The following is a 22,249-nucleotide window of genomic DNA, read 5'->3' as shown; positions in this document are numbered from 1 at the left end:
GGTATTTGCATTATCCATATAATGTTTATCCCCCAGAGTTTCCAGCTTCAGTGATTATCTAGCATCTTCTTATTTCTTGAATATTACTTCACCAATCTTCAACACAGTTTTTTTGTTTGCATTCGGAGTTACAGCTGTTCTTTCAATCACTTTGTTGACACAGAAAAGCAAGTCACCATTTAAGATTTCTCATGCTTATTTCTCTCAACTGAGATTGCACAGTGGCCCCCTCCAAAGATTGTGACATCAAACTTCTCCACTCCATCTGACAAATTTTCTTCCAACTTTGTTCAGTGTTCTCCAAAAAACAATACATAAAATATTAACTGTCACAAGTGTAAGGAATAAAAACAATTACACATCAACATGGAATGGAAACCTAGCGCCAGTGACAAGAGTTATTAGTGACTGAGTTAGCATTTTCAAGAATAATACACAGAAAAGCCGTGAACAAAACTTAAAACTATGCCTGGTAGATGAAAGAAAGCATGTGTCACACTAATTTACAAGAAATGTAATAGAAGTGACCCACAAAACTGCGACCAAGTATCTTTGACATCAATCTGTTGTAGAATCTTAGACCATATCCTGAGCTCAAACATAATGAGATATCTCAAATAGAATGACCAATCATGTGCAACCCAACTCAATCTCTTACCATGGACATCCTGAAGGCCAGGAATCAAGGCAGCCAGATAGCTGCATCATTTCTTGATTTCCAAAAAGCATTTAACTCAGTGTCACACCTGCACTTATTATTGAAAGTATGATTGTACAGGTTATCAAGAAAAATTTGTGACTTGATTGAGGTTTTCTTAGTGCGGAGGATGCAACAGCTATCTTGCATCGAGAGTCATCAAAAGATGAAGAATTAACTTCAGGAATGTCCCATAAAACTGTATTGGGACCCATGCTTTTCATGTTGTATATTAATTACCTGGTTTATAATATTAACATGAGTCAATTTGGAAATAATGCAGTTTTCTGTAATGGAGTACTGCCTGAAAAAAACTGAACAAATATCTAGTATACCTTGATAAAATTTTTAAGTGGTGCGAAGATTTGAAATTTTCTTTAAGTGTTCAGAATAGAACAATGTGCACTTCACAAAACAAACAAAAAGCAGTATCCAGTGACTACAATATCAACAAATCATAATTCAAATCAGTCAATTCTTACAACAATTACCTGGGTGTAGCAAACTGTAGGGAGATGAAATGGAACAATCATACAGGCTAAATCACAGGTAAAGCTGGTGACTGACTATGATTCATTGGTAGGGTACTAGGAGAATTCAGTTAGTGTACAAAGGAGACTGCTTGTAAAACATTAGTGTGACCCATCCTAGAATATTGCTCAAATGAGAGTGACATATATCAAAGTTAGTTAGTTGGTTGGTCAGTTAGTTAATTAATTAGTTAGCTGGGACTAACAGGGGATGCTGAATGTACACTAAGAAGGACAATAATGAATGGTCACAGGTTTGTTCAACAAATAGGGTAGCATCAATGAGGTGCTAAAAGCCTTGCAGTCATTTGAAGGTAGTATTCCACGAAAGCCTACATACAAAATTTAAAAAACCAGCTCTAAATGAGTAAATTAAGAACATTCTATAACACCCTTAATGTTGCTCCCATACAAAATTAGACTAAAATAGTGTCCATAGAGGTAATTGAGCTGTCATTCATTCTGCATTCTATATATGAATGGATTGGCAACGAGCCCTCATAAAAGGTATAATGTCCTCTGACTTCACAGTCACATGCAGAGTATAGATAGAGATGCAGAGAAATAAATGTTATAGTTGTGAGGGTGGAGGTTTGGCAATTGCAAGTGGATCTTTTGGCTACAGGTTTTGTTATGTCAGCTGAATGTGAGCTGTGCTGAGTATCACTTTCAGTATTTCCTTTGTAGCTAGTGATCCTACAATAATTTTCAACAGAGTATAGTTAGCCACATTTGAATTTATTATTACTGTATAATACAACCTGATGTTGTGTATCTAAATATGAGGTACTGAATCTTGAAAAATGTAGTACAATTTTAATAAATTAAATTGTGGTTTAGTATGGTGTATAATGAGTCAGTCAAACAATTTGAAACATTGCATCAAATTTCCAAAAGGGGAAGATTATTCTAAGAATTTCTCAATTTGTTTAGTCTAGCAATACTACAGTTTAATGACAGATCACATTATCCTCTTTACTGTGTCACAAACTATTACCTGTAGATGTAACGGCAACGAATTTCTGCTGCAGCTCCTACATGAGATGTCATGGGCTCTAATGCTGCTATGATGTAGAGAAAATCTCTAAATGACAGTGATGATCTGTTGTAAATGTCAGCTGACCTGTGAAATGAAAGCTATATTTTTGAAATATTGTATGCTCACTTAATGTTTATTCATGAATGTACATACTAAACATAATGAAAAATATAAAATAAATTTTTAAATAAATCATATAAAAATATATGAGAACATGCAAATAATCCAGAAAAGATATGAATAATCAGTGAAGCACTGCAAACAGAAAAGAAATCTAATGCATAACAGTTTGACTCCTGTGAATAATAACAGAAAGATAGAATTTTATTTTCAGTTGATATCTCATAAAACAAATATTACCGGAACAAATTCTGTGCCTCATCTGCATTCCATCCCAAGCGAATCATGAATCTTGTAAAGGCTGCCCTGCTCATATACACACTTGGAAAAGTGTCTAACAGAAACTCTCTGAATAAATTTTCTTGATCTGCAAGGAGAAAATTGATCACAAATGTAGTAATACACTTCCTATCAGATCTGTGATTAATGTGTTTACTAAGGTTACCTTTCTTTGACAACGATGCAGCTTCAATAAGCACTTCATTTGTTGCAGCACTTGCTTTACGTTCTGGCACTATCAGTAGATGATGTTCACAGATTTCTGTAAAAGTGCTCAAAAACCTATCTTCCAACAGCGATTCCCATGGGCCATCAGGAAAACTAATCAATGGTGATTCAGGATAATTTGGAGGTTTAAACTGTCCTCTAGCCATATTAAAAAGTTGAATAATTTCTGTACTCTTCAAATTATCTATGACAGATTTAGTAGAACTCATTTCATCACCTTGTACCCATCTTACATTTGGTCTCTGGAAAAAAAATTACAAAAGCATATAAGCCTGGTACACTGTGGATTCAGGTACAATGTGGTGCGTAAATCTTATTACAGTCTGCATATATCATTTCTTGGTATCATTTACCCTTGTAATCTTCAAGCCCTGAACACTGTAACTGAAAGGGATGGATGTAACTAAACTCAACATGATGTTTCTACTATTGTCATTATATAAGGACTTTCACTGGCTAAAAGGCTGAATATTTACAGCTACATCTGTACTCTGAAAACCACTGCAAAGTGCATGGCAGAGGGTCTGTCCAAATTCACTGGTTATTGGGGTTTCTTCCCACTCCATTCACATGTGGAGTACATGAAGGATGGTTTGTTTGAATGTCTCTGTGCATGCTGTAATTACTCTAATCATGTCCTCATGATCCCAAAGTGAGTGATTTGTAGGGGCTTCATTTAAAGCTGGTTCTTGAAACTTTGTTAGCGGGCCAATTCCAACTGTGACTCACTGATATTATGGTCAAAGTATCCTACATTTTTTCATTTTGTGAAGCACACAGTTCTACATTTCTGAACAGCACTTTGACATGTCATCAACATATGCTTGAATATTTATGCAGCTTCTTTCAGGCAATACTTCATTATAGATAACTGCATCTTCTGCAAAAAGTCTGAGGTTATCATTAGTGTTGTTCACACAGTCATTAACTCAACATGAACAAAAAGAACCCCAGCACTTCCCTGGGGCACACCCAGAATTACTTCTACATGACAGTGACTCTCAAACCAACATAACATGCTGCATCCTCCCTACCAAAACCATCCTAAATTCAGTTACAAATATCACTAGTTACCCTATATAACAGAACTTTTGAAAATAAATATAGGTGTGTTACTGTTTTCAGAATCCATGCTGGTTGGCACGGAGGAGGCCATTCTATTCAAGATACTTCATTATGTTTGAGCTCAGAATATGATCTAAGATTCTACAACAAATTGATGTCAAATGTATTGGACAGTAGTTTACTGGATCATTTCTACTACCCTCCTTGTAGATGGGTGTTACCCATGCTTTCTTCCAACAATTGGGCACAGTTTTTATTTTCATGGCTCAACAACAGGCTATAGTTAGTATAACTCAGCTGCAGATTCAATACAGAATATGATGGGGATTCCATTGAGCCCTGGAAATGTGTTCAGTTTTAACAATTCAGTGGTTTCTCAACACCACTGACAGTAATACTGAGTTCACTTGTCTTTTCAGTGGTATGAGGATTAAATAGGGATAATTCTCCTGGGTTCTCCATTGTAAAGGAACGTTTGAAAACAGAGTTAAGCATTTCAGCTTTTGCTGTGCTACCCTTATTTCAGTTCCTATCTCGTACACTAGGCACTGGACGCTAACTTTAGTACCACTAACAGGCTTACAAACAACAAGAATTTCTTTGGGTTCTGTGAAAGATCATTTGACAATATTCTGGTATGGTATACACTGAAGGCTAAATGCATTGCCCTCTTGATAGCCAAGTGTGTTTCATTCAGCATCTTCTATATATTCCTTTTACACCTATTATGCATACACACAGAGTGCATCTGGTGTTCTTTCTTGTCCCTTGCTGCCATTTCCCTGAGGGGTACCATCATTCGTCATATTTTTGAACAACCAATGATTAATGACCCCCTACCCTTTTGTGTTTGCCTGTTCTTGACACTGGACAAATGGACAAAACAGGTTTCCCCAAAACAGGTGAAGTGAGTTCCACTGGTTCAGTTATGGTTTCAGTGAAAGATAGCACCTCAAACTTTGTTAGAGGGACTGGTATAACATGCTCAGTCCCCCCTGTCTCCCTAGATCTATCACTGAAATGCCACAGTCAAGTGGACAATTAATGATAGATTCCATACTTTCTTCAGAGGAGTCAGGATCCACAGGAGAGGATAGTACTTTGGTACCGTTACCACAGATTCATGACTCTATGTTGCTCTTCCAACACATCAATTCACAGCAGCTGGCAATCGTTCGATAGTAGTCAGTGTTATTTTCAGCCGCTGATGAGAACATCAGCCAACTCATCCCAAGCTCGAGAACAGCATTCACTTGGGGCTGCATTTTGGCCATGAAACATAACAACCCATTAAGATCTGTTTTAAATGAAGATTTCCCAGTCTAATTCAGGATTGCACATGTAAATAAAATATGTAACTCACCTAGAAAAACTTACAACTGAAAAAATAACTGTTTAATCTGTTTCAATTCAAAGTGTAGAAGCTCTGTAAATGAAGGGAATAATTCACACAAAGGGAGTCTCTAGTAATTAATAAAAAATATAAATGTATTATTGTAATTTCTTATTTGAGAGTTTATTCTTGAATGAAATAACAGACATGTACTAATATTATAGTGTACTTACTGTACTCAGCAGACATGCGTTTATATATGTATTTTCAGTTTTTTTGTATAAATTTTAATTGTTAATTAATCAAATATTCATTTTCCACAATGCGAAGGATTGTTCAGAACATATATAGAGGGTTAGCCATATTGGCACAGGGGAGTCAGTCTGGTCTTGGATTTTAGACAGAAAGCATGTAGCTCATTGTTCATGATTTATTTCATTATTGTAAGTATATTACAACTTATTTCAGATTTGTCAAGATGCTGTTAATTAATTTGGGATTATAATAAAATCTTCAGTGGAAAAAAAACCAGGGTTAATTATTTTTTTAAAATAACTTTGTAGTTATTTTTTTGCTGGGACTTATACAGCGACAGATTGCCAGATACGATGAGTAAAACAACCCCTAAGAACGTTATAGCCAGTGCAATGTATTACAGAACAATGAAGAAATAACTTTGAACTAAGCCTGCAGATTATCTGTTATATCTTTTGAGCTAGTAAAAATGACTAATTCCCTTTGAGAACTGAAGCAAATACACACAATAAGATTTCTATTACAGCAACAGAAAAACCTAATTAATTTCCTAAAACTTTTTGAGGTTAATTATAGTTAATAGCAACTTGAAAATAGAGTTAATTTATGATAAATGTAGATAATACATGCTCTTCTTTAAGAGGAAACTAGATATAACACAATATGTTAGCTAGAATACCTGCTACAGCAACTAAATCACAAATGCTGATGTAATACAAACTAGGTTATGCAAAGGACAATGATAATTCTCAAAATTCTAAAAAATGCTTGTTATTTGTAGTGATATACAATCAAATTCAGGGTGATCTGTTCTTTGGCAGTAATTGTGAATCACAAACATTGATTTGCTATTAAATAAGTTATCCCAAAATACTCATACCGGTAACTTACAAAAATATAGTTTCTTAAATGTCCGAAAATTCTCAAAAATAAACTGCTGCTCACATAATTATACAATGGTACTAGAGAAGTATTGTTTTGAATGAGCATAGGCTTACTGCTCCCAAAAATTTTAAAAGAGCACAAAAAAGTCAAAGTGCACAATTGATTATAACACTAAGAATTAATAATGGCACTCACAAATGTTTGAAATTTCACAATAAAATCACAATACAAACAGGTATTGATATGAGTGATGAATGATTATACAGAAGTGATGCAAGCAAAAAAAAAAAAAAAAAAAAAAAAAAAAAAAAGAAAAGTGAATCAAAAATTTCACATTAACACATGAATCTTGTTCAAAAGAAAATTATGGTCGGTTGTACATATAAATAAATGTGCAAATTGCATGAATTTTTTACTTGGCTGTTTCTGTGCCAACTTCTCCACTGGCTTTCTCCACTGGCATGCCAAAGAAGAACAATGCAGTGTGAGTTATTCTCAGTCAAAATCTTGGAATATGTGCAACACCAACAAAGCATGACTTCTGCCTGTTGCATCTAAAAACTTAATGTTAACACTGTAATATAGTGAGCAAAGTAACCACATAGCAACACTTGACAATAATTGAAATAGGCAAAACCATAATGCACATAACACATTATTCATTAGGAGTCTAGATTTCTGTGTGCTTGTTGTGACCTTGCAAAAACTAAAATCATATTTTATGAGCTATAAACTAAACATTATTGATCATGTGAAGAATAGTGATATAAAAAGCAAATTTACCATGTAAATGTTGTGTATCTGAAGGAGCAATCAGTAAATGGATAAAAGAAGAGAGTAAACTAGTAACTTTCAAAAACACAGTTGAAAGTGATGCAGTAATGGGCAAAAGAGGATGAAGTAGGTAACGACGGAGAACTTGTTGAATGTTATAATTTAAAAAAAAAGGAAGACATGCCACTTTCCAGATAAATTATTAAATAACAACCTACAAATTTTTGTGATTTACATGCCAACAAAGACTTTCTTGCTTCTGACATATAGTTTTCAAAGTGGAATGCCACAATAGAACTAGCCAGCACTGGAACACTGAAGGAGAAGTGAGATCTTATAATGGTAAACCCGCCTCATAATTTCCAGAATTGTGTCAAAATCTGAAGTAAATTTGGTAAGAACTTATAGAGATTTTTGATAAGAGCCTTTCGTATTTATATATTATGTTTCACATCAGATGACAAAATGTTATGTGGACAGTGATCTGCCTCTTGAGTTGAAAGTAAATTGTGCAAAATTTCATCAAGGTCAGAATAAACTGTAGATTTGTATGAATTACAGACAGATTACTGTAGTGTTATTGGTTGGTTACTGTTTGAGTGAAGTTTGTCTAACTGCTGTTTTGGCAACTTTTTTAAATGTTTTACTTATAATGTTATTTAAATTTTAGTATTATACAATATATAGTATAGTATTACATAGTCCATGAACCATGAACCTAGCCATTGGTGGGGATGCTCGCATGCCTCAGCAATACAGATAGCTGTATCATATGTGCAACCACAATGGAGGGGTATCTGTTGAGACACCAGATAAATGTGTGGATCCTGAAGAGAAGCAGAAACTTTTCAATAGTTGAAGGGGCAACAGCCTGGATGATTGACTGATCTGGTTTTGTAATATCAATCAATAAGGCCTTCCTGTGCTGTTGCTGCAAATGGCTCAGAGCAAGAGGAAACTATTGCCACAATGTTTCTCAAGTGCATGCAGCTCTACTGTATGGTTAAATAAAGATTGGCATTCTCTTGGATAAAATAGTTCCCCATTCAGATCTCCAGTTGAGTATTACTCAGGAGGATGTTGCCATCAGGAGAAACAACATTGGCATTCTGTGGATTGGAGCATGGAATGTTAGATCCCTTAATCAGGCTGGTAGGTTGAAAAATTTAAAATGGGAAATGGTTAGGTTAAAGTTAAATGTAGTGAGAATTAGTGAAGTTCAGTGGCTGGAGGAACAGCACTTCTAGTCAAGTGAATTAAGGGTTATAAATACAAAATCAAATAGATGTTATCCAGGAGTAGGTTTAATAATGAATAAGAAAATAAGAAAGAAGGTAAGCTACTGTGAATGGCATAGTAAACACATTATTGTACCGAGATAGACATGAATCCCACATGTATTAGTATAGTACAAGTTTATACGTCGCCTAGCTCCACAGGTGATGAAGAGATTGAAAAAACATTCAGATAGTTAAGGGAGATGAAAATTTAATAGTGATGGGAAGTGGAATTCAATAGTAAGGAAACAAAGAGAAGGAAAAATTGTAGGTGAATATGGTCAAATGCAAAGAAATGAAAGTGGAAGCTGTCTGGTAGCATAGAACATAATTTAATCATCGCTAACACTTGTTTAAGGAATCATGAAAGAAGGCTGAACATGTGGAACAGATCTGGAGACACTGGCAGGTTTCAGAGTGATTATATAATGGTAAAACAGAGATTTCAGAAACAGATTTTAAATTGTAAGACATTTCTTGGGAGCACAATTTGTTGGTTATGAAATTTAGATTAAAATGAAGAAATCACAAAAAGGTACAAAATTATGAGATGGGATCTCAATAAGTTGAAAGCAACAGAGGTTGCTGGCAGTTTCAGAGGGAGCATTAGGCAATGACTGATACTAGGAGAAAGAAATAGAAGAGAAGATGAATGGGTAGCTCTGAGAGATGAAACAGTGAAGGCAGCTGAGGATCAGTTAGGTAAAAAGACAAGGCCTAGTGGATATCCTTGGATAACACAGTTGATATTGCATGTAATTGATGAAGGGAGAAAGTACAAAAATACAGTAAATGAAGCAAGTGAAAAGGAATACAAACATCTAAAAATGAGATTGCCAGGAAGTGCAAAATTGGTATGCAGGAATGGCTTGAAGACAAATGTAAGAATTTAGAAGCATATATCACTAGAGAAAAGATAGATACCACCTACAGGAAAATCAAAGAGGCCTTTGAAGAAAAGAGAATCAGCTGTATAAATATCAAGAGCTCAGATGAAAAATGAGTTCTAAGCAAAGAAGGGAAAGCTGACAGCTGGAAGGAGTATATAGAAGGTCTACACAAGAGGTATGTACTTGAGGACAATGTTATAGAAGTAAAAGAGGAGGAGAGATGAAAATGAGACTGGAGACATGATAATGCAAGAACAATTTGACACAGCACTGAAAGCCAGAAGTTGAAACAAGGACCCTGGAGTAGACAACATTCTGTCAGAACTACCAATAGTCTTGGGAGAGCTAGCCATGACCAAACTCTTTCATGTGCTATGCAGGATGTGTGAGACAGGCAACACACCCTCACACTTCAAGAAGAATATAATAATCCCAATTCCAAAGAAAGCAGATGCTGACACCTGTGAAAGTTACCAAACTGTCAGTTTAATAAGTCATCGTTGCAAAATACTATCATGAATTCTTGACAGAAGAATGGAAAAACAGGAAGAAGCTGACCTCAGAGAAGATCAGTTTGGATTCTGGAGAAATTTATGACCACAAGATTAATAGTGACACTATGACTTCTCTTAGAAGATATGTTAAGGAGATGTAAACCTAAGTTTATAGCTTTTGTAGACTTAAAGAAAGCTTGTGACAACCTTAACTAGAATACTCTCTTCAAAATTATGACAATTTCAGGGGTAAAATACAGGGAGCAAAAGGTTAGTTACAGCTTGGACAGAAACCAAACAGCAGTTATAAGAGTTGAGTGGCATGAAGGGGAAGCAGTGGCTGAGAAGAAAATGAGACAAGGTTGTAGCCTACCCCCAACATTATTCTGTCTATATAATGAGCAAGCAGTAAAGAAAAACCAAAGAAAAATTTGGTGTAGGAATTAAAATCCAAGGGTAAGAAATAAAAGCTTTGAGGTTTACCGATGACATTGTAATGCTGTCAGAGACAATGAATGGCTTGGAAGAGTAATTGAACAGAATGGATAGGGTCTTCATAGGAGGATGTATGACGAACATCAACAAAAGCAAAACAATGATGATGTAATGTAGTCAAACTAAATCAGGTGATGCTAAGAGAATTCGATCAGGAATTGAGACACTTATGGTAGTAGCTGAGTTTTGCTATTTGGGAAGCAAAATAACTGATGATGGCTCAAGTAGAAGGATATAAAACATAAATTGGCAATGACAAGAAAAGTGTTTCTGAAGAAGAGAAATTTTTTAACATCAAATAAAGATTAAGTGTCAGGAAGTGTTTTCTTGAAGGTATTTGAATGGTGTGTAGCCTTGTATGGAAGTGAAACACTGACAATAAACAGTTTTGACAAGAAGAGATTAGAAGCTTTTGAAATGTGATGCTGCAGAAGAAAGCTGAGATTAGAAGGTAGATCACACAATTAATGAGAAGGTACTGAATAGAACAGGGAAGAAAAGAAATTTATGGTACAGTCTTGTTAGAAGAACAGACTGGTTGATAGGACACATTCTAAGAAATCAATAGATCAGCAATATTGTATGGGTGGGTGGTAATAATCATAAACAGAATCAGAAGGATGTAGCTTATAGTAGTTTTTCAGAGATGAAGAAGCCTGCTCAGGATAGAGTAGAATGGAGAGCTGCATCAAACCAGTGTTTGGACTGAAGATCACAACAACAGCAGCAACATTATGTTATGTGCTTTCCCATATTTTTCTCACACAGTTTGTTATTCCATAGCTCACTCTCAATATACTGCAATTGTGCTATAATGTGGTGTAAAGCATCTCTGCTAGTAACCTTATTATATTGGGCTGCCACTGTATGTTTTTAGAGGCTGCCATATGCTGTGAGTAATCAGCCAATCCAAACTAGAAGGCATAGAATTTACATACAAAATACAGCAATCATGCCCATTCCATTAATCCAGGCACTTCTTTCAACATTTAATTCACTTTCCAATATTAGCAAATTCACCATTCAGCATTTATGAACTGCACAGAAATCTGTAATGATCAGTTTTGTGTTTATGTAGAAATCACAAAAGAACCATGCCTTTTCCTTGCACTAGTAGTCAAGATACATAAACATTATGTATTACCATATTTTTATCAGTTATTCTTTACTTTGATCCTTGTGACTTCTCGCCAATTTAAGCTCATTTTCGCGTTTTGCTGTCACTGACTCACCAATTTCATCTTGTTTCTCCCTTTTGCATCCATTTAATCCTTGTCGTATATTTTCACATGTATTTGGGTGAATTTTTTCGAAAATTTTCGGATGTTATTCTACACTATTTAAGTAATTTTTCGCATTTTTTCACCACCATGGATCCTTGCTCATTCCATCTGCATCAGTACAGAAAAGTCTCCTTATCCCTAGCCAGACCCAGTCTCACATACTGTTCCTGCATTGTTGCTTGACTAATGGAATCCCCCCTAATGGCCTTACCATCAAATTACCCATCTCTGGCTGCCATCCCTCCTTCCACAATGACGTCCACCTGTTCAAATTCCTCCAATCCTTAGCCCTCACCAACATGGTCCTGCAAAACCATATCAACCAAGCCCAAACAATCTTGCAGTACCTTCTCTTCATCCGCAAGATTCTCCTGCTATGCAATCCCAAATTCCTGGAACCCGTAACACACATTGAAACTCTTGCTCCGCAGGAACTTGAGCAACATGCAACATGCATGACGCCACCTCAAAAAGCTCTCCATCCTGCTCACTTCCTACTCCCGCCTTGGAGTGCCACTGTCCACCACCTCTACACCAACCTCCAAACCCACCACACACCCACTCACAGCTGACAAACCCTGCCTCGCAGACCTACTACATTTACCCCACCCTCCAAAACTCCCTCCCACCACCACACAGATCCAGAAACTAAACAGACCTGCAACACAGTCATGAACCTTTCCTCCAGAAGCCTTAGCCCAACAGAAATATCAATCCTTTCCAAAGGCCTCACCTTTTGCCCCACTCCCAAATTCAATCATGCAGGACTTGTTAAAAACCTTGTCTCCTTTTCCTGATTCCTACAGTCAAACACTTTTTTGCCACCAACCCTACTAATCAGACTCAACCCACTAACCACCAGCAATACCTCCACTTCAACATCTGCCACCCATTCCATACCAAGAAGTCCCTTCCACATAGCCTTGTCACCCATGGTTGTCTCATCTGCAGTGACGAGCAGTCCCTCTCAAAATATACTTCTGACCGTAATTATCCTCCGAACCTTGCACAAAAACAAATCTTTCCAGTCTCCCACCACCTCACAAAGCCACACCATCCAGCCACAGAGGAGCATTGCCCTCATAATACAGTACCACCCAAGACTGGAGCAACTGAATTACATTCTCCGCCAGGGTTTCGATTACCTCTCGTCATGCCCTGAAATGAGAAATGTCCTGTCCACTACACTTCCCACCGAGCCAACAGTGGTATTCCACCATCCACCAAACCTACATAATACACTTGTATATCCTTACACAACCCCTGCTTCCAATCATTTGCCTCATGGCTCATACCCCTGTAATAGATCTAGATGTAAGACCTGTCCCATACATCCTCCCATCATTACCTCCTACTCCAGTCTAGTCATAAACATCACCTATCATATCAAAGGCAGGGCTACCTATGAAAGCAGTCATGTGGTCTACAAGCTAAGCTGCAGCCACTGTGTGTGCAGTCTATGTAGACATTACAACCAACAAGCTGTCTGTCCACATGAATGGCCACAGACAAACCGTGGCCAAGAAACAAATGGACCACCCTGTTGCTGAACATGCTGCCAAACATGATATCTTTCATTTTAATGACTGTTTCACAGCCTGTGCCATATGGATCCTCCCAACAACACCAGCTTTTCTGAAATGGATAGGTGGGAACTTTCCCTACGATACATTCTATGTTCCTGTAACTCTCCTGGCCTCAACCTTCGTTAGTCACTGTCCTCACCCATCCAGCACCTTCCCTACACTCATTCCAGCACTACACAGCCATATTTCCCCACCACACCCAGTCTTTTTTTATTTATTTTATTTTTTATTTATTTCTCTCTATTTTTCTCATTTTCTGCTACTTCTTCACCCCCACTTCCCTTTCCCACCTCTCCCTGCCCACTGCCCAACCTGCAGGACTTCACTGTCCATCACCCTCACCATACTATCCCTCCCCCTCCCCACTGCAGCCTCCTCCTTTCCACCACCCAGTTGCCACTCCCATCATGCACTGGTGCTGCTGCTCGCAGTGTGGTTTCAATTGCCTGAAACTGCAGTCGTTTGTGTCAGTTGCGTTTGCGTGTGTGTGCATATGTGTGTCTATTGTTGACAAAGGCCATTGGCCGAAACTTTAAGTGTGAAAATCTTTTTGTTGTGCCTATCTGTGACTCAGCATCTCCGCTATATGGTGAGTAGCAACTTTCCTTCTCATAATATTGTTACATTCCATCCTGGATTTTCCATTGTTTGATTTTTTTTACCATGGATTTAGACCAAGAAAACTGCAGTAACAAATCACTTTAACAGCTACTTTTTCGTATTATTTTTAGTACACTAAATTTTCTGTTAATAATGAAAGGAATGTATCACAAGAAAGCCTTTCATATTAGAGTTGAAAATTCAGGTTTATCACCAAAATCTTTCAGTCTACATATTGACAATAAAACCTATGTAACAGCACATATTTTTCTGTACAATGACAAAAGACGTGTGATCCAAGTGAAAACTGTTTTTCCATCTAGTGTTCACTGCCTGAAAGAAGGGTGATCCAAGTGAAAACTGTTTTCCTGTAGTGTTCACTGCCTGAATATTAGTGTACCTCATGAATGAGAATGTATTCTGAACTACAAATTCCTTGAAAGAATATGTGTCTAAAGATGACAAAGTCAGAAATGAAAGACACTGATTAATGGCCTACACAGAGACAGTGGAGATCATTCTTAAAGTTGCATTTTGCAGAATTTGCGACTAAGTGATTCTGAATGAGTTCCATTTAGCAACTTCACAAGAAGTGGTCAGCATTTAGAAATTTGACATCATTATCAATCACAGAGTAAGAATTTTTAAATATGTAATTGAAGTTCAATTTGTACTGCAAAAATGGAGAAGTGTAAAATTGCAGCAAATTTATCTGGGATCAATCTGTTAGCAACATTATCATATGTGAAGTGCTTAATCTGCTCTTTAAGCAAAGCTGGCCAATTCTGATAGTCAGTGATTAGTACTATCATAATGCCATTATGGAAAACAAGGAGCTAATCTTGACACTTCAGTATCATCATATAGTTGCACAAAAGAATTAAAACAATTGAAAACTGAAGTTTGTAACAATAATATTAGCAACAGATCAAATAACTGGATTAAAGTTAGGACTTCAAAATAAGTGAAGTGATACAAAAGACACTGAAAGACTACTAGCTTCAGTCTAGACGTACTGTAAAGGGACACACTCCTGTATAATTACCTTTCCTCAACAGAAGTAGTCGATAACAGAACTAATTTTGGAATTTTGGACAGGTCAGTGCTGTCTCAACTCTTTATGCAAAAAATTTCTTATAATTTCAAACACAATGTGTCATATTTCAAGCTAAAAACTGTGAAATTGTATTATTTATTTTCGTTGTTACAATTGAGATCTACTAGCTCTGTAGTTAAAATTATATATATTTTAGAAACATTTGGAATTACAAAACATTTTGCAAATTTAAAATATCTATTATTAATTATGCAATTTAGTACTATTTTTTATCTTTATTTCTGATTCATTTACAGCATAATAATATAAACTACTAGAAATTCATTTGTCAAGAAAGATTGTAAACTCTTTGGAATATTGTTATTACACAGGGTGAAGTAACAGTGGGGATGCCTCTAACGTGATCAAACATTTTTTTATGTATATATTTTGGAAGAACAATGTAATTTTGGCTTTGATAATATGAAAATTCAAAAGACAGTGTGACATAATAAAATGTGGAACAAATAAACATCAAAAAATTCTGCACAGGTAGTCATCAAAATTATTTACATCCATTGGAACCATGAGAACCTAAAACATGAAAATTTCAGCTTCAAGAATCAGACCCCTGGACATGAACTGGAGCCAACATGAGAAAAGAAGATAAGTTAAAGTTTATTGTAAATTTTACTCCTCTCAAAACTTATTAAAAGAGTTAATCATAAAGGCAGCTGTGACAACAGATGAGGGAGGGGTAGAATACAAGTGGTGGCATTGTCTGGTATCAGCTGACTAATAATGAAGTTTCGTCTGTTGCAGAAAAGAAAGTACTTTATTGCATTTACAATTTATCTATGAATGAATTTCCGATGACAAGAAGAAAGAAGACTGACAGCTGCCCAACAAAGCAAATCATATCAACAGTGATGATGTCAACCTAACTTCAAAAAGAACACATGGATTACAACAGGTATTTGAATCTCTTGTGCAGAGAAAAGAAGATTACACAATATAGCAGACAGAGAACATGCCTCATGAATTTCATTTTTACCTCAAGAATTACAAGAGGATCCTCAAAAACATTGTAAAGAAAGCTAAAACAATGGAAAATGACAAATACATTGAAAATTCAAAAAACAAATCTTAAGCTATATGGGAAGTTATTAAAAATCAAACAACAAGTGAAACTAAACAATATAAAAATATAAAATTATGTTATGAAGGACAAATGATTTCTTGCCAACAAAAATTGCATGGACCTTCAACAAATATTTTGCAAACATAAGTGAAAAATTGGTTAGTGGACTGGAAGAACACGACAAAATATCACCTCCATCATCCAATAGAGTGAGAAATGTGTCTGCATAATTGTTCCTTTCACCCTCAAATACTGAAGAAATTTTATCAGTTATAAAAACTGTGAATACAGGGTACTCATATGGAATTGATGGAATACCAGATGCAATTATTAAAAAATGCTGTCTTGCCTTGGCTGAACCCTTGACACACTTGTGCAACAGCTCACTGGCCTCAGGAACCTTCCCTTCATGCTTAAAAACAGCAAAACTGAAACCACTGCTCAAAAAAGGAAATCCAGGTGTTTCAATCATAGACCAATAGCCCTACTGCCTGTATTTTCAAAAATTGTAGATTTTTTTTTTTAATAAGAGATTGTCTGATTTCCTAAATAAAAATAAAAATTCTCTCGCCCTCACAGCATGATTCCAGGAAAAGCTATTCAACTGAAAGTGCAATATTTGAATTTCTTTATGGAATCTATACTAAACTGGATGCAAGTAAGTTTGTGATGGGCATATGTCTTGATTCATCCAAAGCTTTTGACGTCATTGACCATAATGCCCTACTGCAGAAGCTTGACCAATTAGGAATTAGAGATATATCCAATGAGTGGCTCAGGACATACCCATGTGGCCACAAACAGGTGGTTGAAGTGCAATATACTGAGCATAACAAAATCAGCTACTACTATTCAGGATGTGAAAATGTGAAATATGGCGTCCCTCAAGGATCAGTATTAGGATACATTCTGTTTCTCCTCTATGTCAATGATCTTATATACAACAAGTATTGCCAAGCTACCCTCCAATTTATAGATGATACAAGCCTCCTTATTAGTGGTAAAACAGAAGAAAAACTAAAAGACATCGCTATCCAAACAATGAACAGTGTAAAACAGTGGTTCAGCTATAACAAGCTAAATATAAACAAAGAAAAGACAGTAGCACTGAACTTCTATTCTCTAAAAGGAAGACACCACCCACACATACAAATAGAACTAGGGCACAGAGTTCTTGAAAGTGTTGACAGCACAAAATTTCTGGGACTCTGTCTCCAGAAAAACACAACATGGGAGGTACATTTGAATATTTGCAAAGAAAACTAAGCAAAACCTGCTAAATGATAAGGATCTTAAAAACTTGTTGCACCAAAGCCAGCCTGCTAAATGTATACTACTACTATGTGCATCCTGTAAGTAATATGGCATAATCTTCTAGGGCAATGCAACAACAAATATTAAACTTTTCAGGATGCAAAAGAGAATATTAAGAATTATTGAAGGGGTAAACAATATGAAATCATGCAGACCCATATTCAAAAACCTGCCAGTTCTTTCACTTCCTTGCATTTTTATCTATAAAACATAAGTTTTCATCAAACAATATATTGATAGACACCCAGATATCTTATTAAAAAGTGAAGATATACTTACATACAATACAAGGCAAAAATCTGACCTTCATATGAAACAGGTGAGAACATCATTGTGCCAAAATGGCACACTACATACTGGGATAAAAATTTACAGTACTCTGCCTAACCATATTAAATCAGTAAGTAAACTCAGTAGTTTTAAGGCTGAACTAAAGGCATATTTAACTGCTCATTGCTTTTACAGTCTCACAGAGTACCTAGAAACTAAACAACAAAGATAAAGATGCATTATGAATATTCTACTTCGTATATTGCCTCTAATGTTTGTTGTACACGCTATTCTTTCCTAAATTACTTCAATATCTAGTCGTTATGAATGCAATACAAACTATATTTTATCTTTTAAAGACCTAACTGTGTCCAATATACTTGTATATATTCTATACATGTAGGATTTGAAGGATTAAATAAATAAATGTACTGCCAACAATGATGGACCAGATTGAATTAAAGAGCACTTTACAACTACAACCAGGAACATCAAAAAGAAAAGATAAGGACAAACTATTTGTGAAGTTAATTTGTTTGTGGACTTATGTGCTTTTTAACAAAATGAATAGAGAAGAGTGTAGGAGTGAGGTAGAAGTGAAAGCTGCAGGATCCAGTCAGGACATGTCTGAGCCAAGTGCAATCACAGTCAGCAAAGAAACAGTAAAAACTGATATTTTGCAGTTAATTTTGGAAAAGTAGAGGAAATGAAGATAGATAACAACAGTAAATTAGACAAAGTACAAGATCAAATGGACAACTTAGTAATCAAGTTTCAGAGCTAAAGAATGGGTTGTCAGAAGGGTTAAAAGGTGTGAATGAAAAAGTTGATGTTTTAGAAAATAAATTTATTGTTTTGAAAATGAGTTGATAGTTGAGTCTGTGAGACAATTGAAGAATGTTGACGACAGAGTTGAACAGAAGCCCATAGCAGAAAAATGGAACAAAGCTTTGCCAGCTTAAACCAAAAAATTTTAAATATCAAAAACAGTATGCAAAGTAATGTAACTGTTTAAGATCAAAAAATTTCAGCAGTTCAGATTCACAAAAATCTGTATGCAAACAATTGTATTGCATGGTCCAACACTCTTATCAAAAGTTTTCCGTCAGACAATTTACATCCAGTGGATTTTCTGCACCACTGTAGAGACAGTTTAGTGTCAGGCACAAATGACAATAAAAAAATTAAATTTCTTAAAAGAAGTCTTGAAGGCGAAGCTCTATCATGGGTAAATTTACATTTAAGTCAGTGGGGAATGTATCAAAGTTTCAAGAAAAGCATTTTAAATAAATTTTGGTTGGAAAGTGAACAGATGAGAATCAAAAGTAAATTTTTGAATGGTCCTAATTACAGACATAGGAATAGTACTTTGAAAGAGTTTTGTAAGAACCAAGTTAAAAAATTAACACACCTTGACAAACCATTTGATGAAATGACCTTGATTGATGCACTTAAAAGGAGATTAACAGAAAGGTTGCAGTAGGATTTAGTGCGTGGAGCTGAAGATTGTCTTGAACGATTTTTATGATATGTTGACAGGCTGGATAGGGCAGTAGGAAGGAGTATGTACCATAATAATCGGAATGATAGAAATCACAATGGGAGTAATTAAGCAAACAGAGATAATCATAATTTCTGTCAGGATCAAAGTGTCAGTAGAGAGAGAATTTTTGAATCATCAGCAGAATAGATATAATCAGGATAACCATGGACATTTCAATAGAAGAAACAATCATAGAAGTATATACTCAGGAAACAGCAGTTCGCCTCAAGGTCCACAGTTTTGGGGAAAGGAAATACAGTACAGGACCCCCATGTTACACTTGCAATTAGATAATAATAACAGTGTTGATGATATGGCACACGTATCTGAAATAGAACAGATGGAATATCACATTTCTCATTTATGTTTTGATCAAAGGTTTTGGAATACTATGTTTAATTATGGTGATGTAGGTGCCAATCACAAACCATAATGTGAGAGTAGTGAGAATTTTGATATAGTATGCACTAATGATTTCTTCTCTTGGTTGGAAAAAAGTGTTACTGATGTATGTAAATCTGGTGATGACTGTATTGGATCTGAACTAGGTGATATTTTTTATGTAGATGTGAATGAGAGCTGTGAAGTAACTGAGGTTGGTAAGTCTGAGGCTGGTTTGTTATTGCAAATGAATGTAGGTGAGATAAGTGACTTTGACGAAGATTAGACTTGAATTGTTAGTGACGTTGTTGATAAGGTAATTTTTGAGGAATGTGATGATGATGATTATCAGGTATTTGTGAAGTTTAAAAATAATGAAGTTTCAGAGTTATTTGTGAGTGATGTTGACAATACAGATAAGGTAAGCGATGTTGTAAGTGGAGTCATGGGCTACCAGTCCAATCAAAACAGTTTTTCATTAATGTCATGCAGAGTAATGATCCAAACTATAAAGGTGAGTTATCTGTATGCCTAAAGAATAAAGGTGAAAACTTTTTGAAGTTAGTTTGGGACCAGATTGATGATAACATAGATAAATGTGCATTCTGGAATAAGTTACCTATGGTTAGTCAAAATTTGTATCCCAGTTGGTGGAATGACATGAAAGAAGATCTAAGCAGGAAGTGTAATTTGACAGTAATGTATTTTTGTTCCTTCTGTAACAAGTGATGTTAATTGTGTCATGGAATCCATTCACTGTGTTCAAGCTTTACCTGACAACATGAGTAACCAAAGTAATGCTTTGATAACAGTGAAGTTGTGAAGACAGAGTGGATGTAACATTTGATGAAATTGAGGATGACCTTTTGCATGAAGTGAGTACATCTCAGCAATTTAGAGACAAGAGCAAGTATAGTAAGAATTTTGTAGAAATGTACATTGTAGGTGTAAAGAGAAGAGGAACTTCTGGTTACTAAAGCAAATTTCTAAAATCTCAAGTACTGTTAACTTTTAGTGTAGAAGACAAGACCTTTGAACATGGATGCATAATGATTCCTAGTCTGGAAGAAAATATACACCATGTTTGCAGATTCATATGACTATATAATTTGTGTTTTGTTTGTCAAGAATGTAGTATGTAAGATCATGTGATTTCTAAAATTCTGTCTTAAATATTGACTGATTTTAAATCTATGACACATTCTATTTGCAGGTTCATAAAACTATATAATTATGCTTTGTAATAGACTTGTGCTTTAGAATTTCATACATGTATGCTATGAGACTAAATAAGTAGATCCTTTTACAATTTTGAAATGGGACAATGCCTTTAAATATGAAGTAAAAAATTTTCATATTTTGTACTGTAAAAATGAGGAATAGTACCTAGTATCTTTGTGTGTATCACCTTACTAGTTCATTTTTTCATAGCATTTAGCTTTGTTTACTAAAAGTTTATATTTGAACACTTTTAAATTCAGTAAACCCTGTATACTTTTTTCCCCCGTAATATAAATACGCAGAGCATATGCCATGTAATGTGAGGGAGGTATTGAACAACATATTTGGTACACAAAACAATGTAGCAGGAATTTATGTGAATGCTAGACACAAAGTAACCTATTCACTGGAGCTTGTGATGATAAATCTACAGCAGAAACTGAAAGATGTAGATGATTCCACTCCCACACTGCTGTATGGCTGTACACTTGCTGGTCCAGTTGATTCACTAGAGATCATAGGTACTGGATAATGCACTCAAGCATCTATCAACTACATCAGTATTGTGACTGAGATTTGTAAATCATTAGCAAAGAAATTATTATATATGAAGAATTCATGGAACTATTTGTTTAGAAAAATCGTCACTGCTATGGGCAGTGTTATTCCGTAGAAATGTATGTTTTTTTAAGTAGGGGGATTAACTTCCCAATACATTATGCAACTTTAAATTAGTATATATTTTTTATCGGTTGTAAATGAATCTTCTACACCTCTATGTACAAAGGTTATTTTGTTTGAACAATTAGCAAATGGTGTGGAAGACATTTATGAGTATAGACAGTATAACAAGATGCATACATTTCTCATTGCACACAATGATTTTGGTCCTCAAGATATTCGATTATACCATCATTCAAAGCTATTTATGATTCTGGTTACTTTATTTATCTCGAGTCCTGCAATATTGTATCTCACTGGAACTTCAGAGTTGTGGGCAAACTCATGCTTAACTCTGTTTTGGGTACCCCTGGTCATCGTGACCATGTGTGTGTACCCAAGGAGAGCATGCAACTATTGATTGAGGCTAGATACTTCCTATAGTTACTCTTTACACGTGATTGAACTTGTTAATATATTATTGTGAACTTTATTCATTCTGTTGTATCAAAATATTTTTGCTGGTCTGTACCCTGTGTGGTTTGGATTCATTGGTCAGTTCCCACATCATAAGCTTAGGCCCTAATATTTTTTCAGTATTTTCTCCTTTCATGAGTTGACATATCCTTAAATACTGTGGTTTATGTGGCTGATTGATTCTGTGTTGTATTCCTACTGAATATTGAGTATATTCTTCTGATCTGTCACCTGTCGATGTGAGCTTTTCCAGTTGGCTCATTCATCTTTCACATAGGTTCTGAATTTTTTCTCTTCTCTTTTGAAGATTTTGAAGATATAAACTTGCACTCTGTAATTATAGTAATTTACATTGTCTCAGCACTTATTTCTATAG

The sequence above is a fragment of the Schistocerca americana genome, chromosome 1, assembly GCF_021461395.2.
Source record: "Schistocerca americana isolate TAMUIC-IGC-003095 chromosome 1, iqSchAmer2.1, whole genome shotgun sequence".
NCBI lineage: Eukaryota > Metazoa > Arthropoda > Insecta > Orthoptera > Acrididae > Schistocerca > Schistocerca americana.
This window is presented reverse-complemented; position numbering follows the sequence as displayed.